General features: G+C 41.6%; 1 long non-coding RNA gene across 1 annotated transcript in view; it reads right to left on the bottom strand.

The window, feature by feature from the left end:
- Nucleotides 1–1,030: 1,030 nt before the first annotated feature.
- LOC105005050 overlaps nucleotides 1,031–5,510 on the bottom strand; it is a 7,408-nt gene continuing 2,928 nt past the window's right edge. The window contains exon 2 of the long non-coding RNA XR_827281.1: nucleotides 1,031–1,455. This is a non-coding gene — a long non-coding RNA (uncharacterized LOC105005050). The remainder of the gene's footprint in view (nucleotides 1,456–5,510) is intronic.

Below are 5,510 nucleotides of genomic sequence, written 5' to 3'. Positions count from 1 at the left end.
TTTTGCCTTTTCATACTGTTCATGGGGTTCTCAAGGCAAGAATACTGAAGTGGTTTGCCATTCCCTTCTCCAGTGGACCACATTCTGTCAGATCTCTCCACCATGACCCACCCATTTTGGGTTGCCCCATGGGCATGGCTTAGTTTCATTGAGTTAGACAAGGCTGTGGTCCTAGTGTGATTAGATTGACTAGTTTTCTGTGAGTATGGTTTCAGTGTGTTTGCCCTCTGATGCCCTCTTGCAACACCTACCATCTTACTTGGGTTTCTCTTACCTGAGCGTGGGGTATCTCTTGACAGCTGCTCCAGCAAAGCGCAGCCATTGCTCCTTACCTTGGACGAGGGGTATCTCCTCACCGCCACCCTTCCTGACCTTCAATGTGGGATAGCTCCTCTAGACCCTCCTGCGCCCATGAAGCCATGGCTCCTTGGACCTGGGGTTGTTCCTCCCAGCCACCACCCTTGGCCTCGGGCGTGGGGGCATGGGGTAGCTCCTCCCGCCCGCCGCCCCTTGCCTGGGGTTTAGGGGCGTGGGGTAGCTCCTCCCGCCCGCCACCCCTGACCCCGGACGCAGGGTAACTCCTCTTGTCACTGCCCCTGACTTCAGACGCTGGGTATCTCCTCTCGGCCACCACCCCCCTCCCCGACCTCGGACACGGGGTAGCTCCTCTCAGCCGTTCCTGCGCCATCGCAGTCTGGTACTCTCGGCCGCTGCCCCTGACCTCGGACGTGGGGTAACTCCTCTTGGCCACCGCCCTTCGGGTATGGGGTCCTCCCGGCTTCTGCCCTGACCTCAGACATGGGGTGGCTCCTCTTGGCCACGCTTAGTGCGCCCGTCGCAGCCGCCTGTGCTTTAGCACGTGACATCTACCAACCCTAAAATGGACTGGTGCAACACTTTGCACTTTAACTATGGACATCACATGACTTTTAATTTTGATTCTGAATGTTTTGTTCTTGCTGTTTGTTGGGGATTTTCTCCCTGGGACTTGGAAGCGACAAACCTGAAAGAATGACACTCGGACAGTCTCTTGCAGGGACTGACAAGTTTATTTCTGCAGTCAAGCTTTTTTATAGAAGCAGAAACAAAGAGCTTAAAGTATACGGCCAGCAGAGTGCATACGGAGTTAACACATAATCAGTAAAAACATTTCAAGGACAGCGCGCTCTAAATGACTCATGGGCTTATCCCACAACCCGCTTTCACAAGTAACATCCCTATTTATTATTAAATCTTGGCACCGAGCATAACCAAAGGCAGGAGATGTTTTTCTGTCCGTGTACAAAGCTGGGTACTTCTGGCCCTTCGCCATTTTCCCAAGGACTTTCTCCTTTTACGCCTATTTTGTACTACGCTTCCCAACATATCCTCCTTTTGTTTTTAAATTAAGCATGGCGGCTGCTAGTTGGACTCCATTGTGGGAGGCACGGAGTCTTGAGTAGAGACTTCTGTATCCTATAAGCAAAGACAAAAAGAGCAGGGTGATTAATACATATATAAAAATATTGCTTCCTGAAAGCCAAGCTCTAGGGTCTAGAGACGATAGGGTTTTGGTTAAAGTATCATAGAATTGAGTGCTATACAATTCTGTAGGTACCCTAACTTGAAAATTAGCAACTTGTTGTTTCAACAAATTGACGTCTAAACTTGAGTTATTTGTGAGATCCTGCAAATGCACCTTAACTTTATTCCAAGGATATTCAGTGCTATTATAGGGCATGTTAGTCAGAAAAAAAAAGTAAAATTCCAGTGACAGCATATACATGTTTGGAAAGTCAATTGCTGCATTTGATCTCCTAAGTAGATAACCACAGTTTGTAACTCATTAATTCCTGTTTGTAATTGCTGATCTATTTGAGCTTGTCGAGTCCACAGATCATGAGAGTCTTTGTGCCAAGCAGTGATAAAATCATGATTTTGTATAGAATTATGTAAAGCCATACCAGACAAAGTTCCTACAGTCACAATGGAGATAAGGCTTAAGATGCCTGCAATAATCCACCCAATGATGCGCTTAGATTGCCTAAGCCCAGTTTTCAACAATACAGAAAGAGATACAGAATCAGTCCAAGGTTCAGTTAAGTTTATGGGAAGCCATAACTCAGATCTTTGTTTAACTAGCGCAATGCTAACATTGTGATATGAAATGGTGTGATTAAGGCAGGTATACAATGCACATGCAGTACAATTGACAATCTTGGCTGATAAGTCAATATCAAAATGCCCTACAATAAACAAGTACTGAAGGTGAACACATGACTGAACATAGCCAGTACTATTATATAGGAAGGTATAATTAGAAGGACGAAACATACCCACAGTCCCATAAACATTAGCGAAGTGCTCTAAAGCTGCTGGAATTTTCTAAATGTGCCATTGCTCTGGCCCCACAATGGGGACGACAATCCTGGGTCGTGGGGGTTGATAAGCCCCCATTATACCAATTCTGCAATATGTTCTTATCAGTCCAGAAGCTTGTCTTAGAGTTATGAAAGCCTCCAATGCTTGATCTATTAAACCAGTAGTAATTATGATGTTCCTCCTGCTCTTCAGAACAGTTTACATTGCCAGAAACAGCATATCTGGAGTCATAGGAGTTTCAGTACTCTTCAGTGTCTGCTCAGCCTGATGAGTCATGTTTTCACTTGAGCCCATGTCGGGTAAGGATTCAGACGATGGCGTTTCCTCATTGGCTCCTCCAGGGTCATTGACGAGACCCTTCGTGTCAATTTCATCACTTCCCAAGGGAATCCGGTCTTGGGGTCCCTCTCGGTAATGGACTTGGCGAAGGGTAACCCAGATTTCCTCTCCATCTGCAATGACAAGGCCATAACCCTTGCCTAGGAGTTGTAAGATTCCTGGCAGCGATTGATTAAATTGCTTATAGCATATTGGTATATTGATTTCTAATTTGCTGTTTTTGTCTTCTGCAAAATGTCTATCTGCACCAGTGTCAGAATTATTTTTTGTTAAGTTTAAAAAATTTAGGGAATAAAAAGTTAAAGATAATAATAATTGAGGGTTCATAGGATAAGAAGTGTATCTCATCTTCCATATTCCCCCTTTCTGTTTTAGTAAATGAGTTTTTAGGGTGCAGTGGGCTCTTTCAATAATGTCTTGACCCTGAGGATTATAGGGTATTCTTGTAATGTGAGTGGTGTTCCATTCTGATAAAAATGAATGAAACGAATGAGAGGTGACTGTAGGTCCATTGTCTGTTAACAAGACAGAAGGAATCCCCATAATGGGGAAGGTGAGTAAGAGTGCAGAAATGGCGTGTTTATTGGGTTCTGAAGAGATAGGTATTGTCCAGATAAAGTTGGAAAATGTATCTATTGAGACAAAAGTAAAGAAAATTTTCTTTAAGGAGAGTGAGTGAAGTCAGATTGCTAAAGGGAATTAGGTTGTTGCCCCCGGGGATTAACTCCTGAAATCATAGTTCGTAAGTGCAGAGGGGTGCAGACATCACAGATTTTAATAATATGCCGTGTTTCAGTGAGAGGAATATGGTATTTAGAGTGCAATCTGTTAGCATCGGTATGAAGATTAGCATGTTCCTCATTGGCAAATGTAAAAATGGGAGCTATGAGCCTGTCAACAGCATCATTTCTTGTGACCAGAGGGCCAGGTAAACTTGAATGAGCACGTATATGTACAATAAAGAAGGGTTCCGTACGTGAGCGAATTAAAGCTTGAGTCTGTGAAAAGAGAGCATATAATTCTTCATCTAGATTGTATAAAAAGGCGGTAACAAAATCATGAAAAAGGGAAGCAAGGTATTTGGAATCAGTATATACGTTGAAGGATAATGGTTGAAGTGACAAAAGAGCATATAAAGCATACAATTCAACTCTTTGTACTGAAGAATAGGTAGTGGGTAATTTCTCTTTGATATCAGGGCCGACAATCTCTGTTACGCTTTTCTTGTTGCCATCAATGAAATAGGTGGGTGCACTGGAAATAGGCTGGGATGCAATGATATTAGTTACAATGAATTTAGTACATTGTAGAAAGTCCTATAATTTTCCTTTCGGTAAATGAAATGAAATAACATTTTGAAAATCCTTTAATGCCATTTGCATGGTCAAGTTATACTGTAAGGCAATTTGCAATTCTTTTTTTGTCAAGGGAACGTGTATTGCATATGGATCAAATCCAGTCAAAGTTTGTACATGGCTTCTTCCTGACACAATTAAGTGCCCCATTTTCTCAATATATGCTACACTTTTTTTAGACTGTTTTGTGTGTAAATATACCCATTCTATTGGGCTCTGTTGAGCTATAATTGCAGTGGGTGAATGTTCAGTGGGGAATATATCTAAAGAAACTGGTTGATCATAATCTAGCCGAGTTGAAAAAGATTGTTGAATGTGTTTCTCCATTAAGGCCAGTTCTTCTTTGGCCTCTTTTGTTAGTTGTCTAGGGCTATTAGGGTCAGGGGATCCCTTTGAAATTTTAAATAGATTTTGTAAGGCATAGGTGGGGATGCTGACAGATGGCCGCAGCCAATTAATATCTCCTAGCAATTTTTGAAAATCATTCAGTGTGCATAGAAATTGCATAGAAATTTGAGTTTTTTGAGGTTTGATTTTAGATTCTTCCATAACATGTCCTAAATAATTAAAGGGTGCTTTCCATTGAATTTTATCTGGTGCTACAAGCAGGCCGTGATTTTGAAGAGTAGTAATAACTTCATTATATAACTGTTGTAAAGAGAGTTCAGATTCCATAGAGAGAAGTATATCATCCATATAATGAATTATAAACGCAGGAGGATACTTGTCTCTAATGGGTTGTAATAAAACAGATATGAGATATTGGCAAATGGTAGGGGAGTTCATCATTCCCTGAGGTAGCACCTTCCATTGGAAATCTTTTAACAGGAGCCATGTGATTTATAGAAGGAATTGAAAAGGCAAAACGTTTTCTATCTTTAAGATGCAAAGGTATAGTAAAAAAGCAGTCTTGCAAGTCAATAATAACTATAGACCATCCTTTTGGTACCATAGAAGGGGAGGGCAATCTGGGTTGTAAGGGCCCCATAGGTAACATGGTATTATTAACATTTCTTAAATCTATCAACATTCGTCATTTTCCTGATTTCTTTTTTATTACAAAAATAGGGGAATTCCATGGGGAAGATGAAGGTTCTATATGAGCTTTTTGTAATTGTTCATTAACTAATTGTGTAAGAGCTGCCAATTTTTCTTTAGTTAAGGGCCATTGAGGTGTCCATACTGGGGTATCAGATTCCCAATCGAGGAGCAGCGTTGTTAACTCAATGGCCCCCATTAAAAAGGTTCATTTAAAGAAATTGTGGCTTTCGTTTGTTCAAGAAAATCCTGTCCCCATAAATTGATTGAGATATTAGTAATATATGGTTTAAGATAAGCTACAATTTGATTAGGGCCCTAGAGACATTACTTTGCTAACAAAGGTTCGTCTAGTCAAGGCTATGGTTTTTCCTGTGGTCATGTATGGATGTGAGAGTTGGACTGTGAAGAAGGCTG

This window comes from Bison bison, unplaced genomic scaffold (genome assembly GCF_000754665.1).
Source record: "Bison bison bison isolate TAMUID 2011002044 unplaced genomic scaffold, Bison_UMD1.0 scf7180017864485, whole genome shotgun sequence".
NCBI lineage: Eukaryota > Metazoa > Chordata > Mammalia > Artiodactyla > Bovidae > Bison > Bison bison.
Note: the sequence above shows the minus strand (reverse complement) of the source record. Positions and strands in the feature narration are given on the sequence as shown.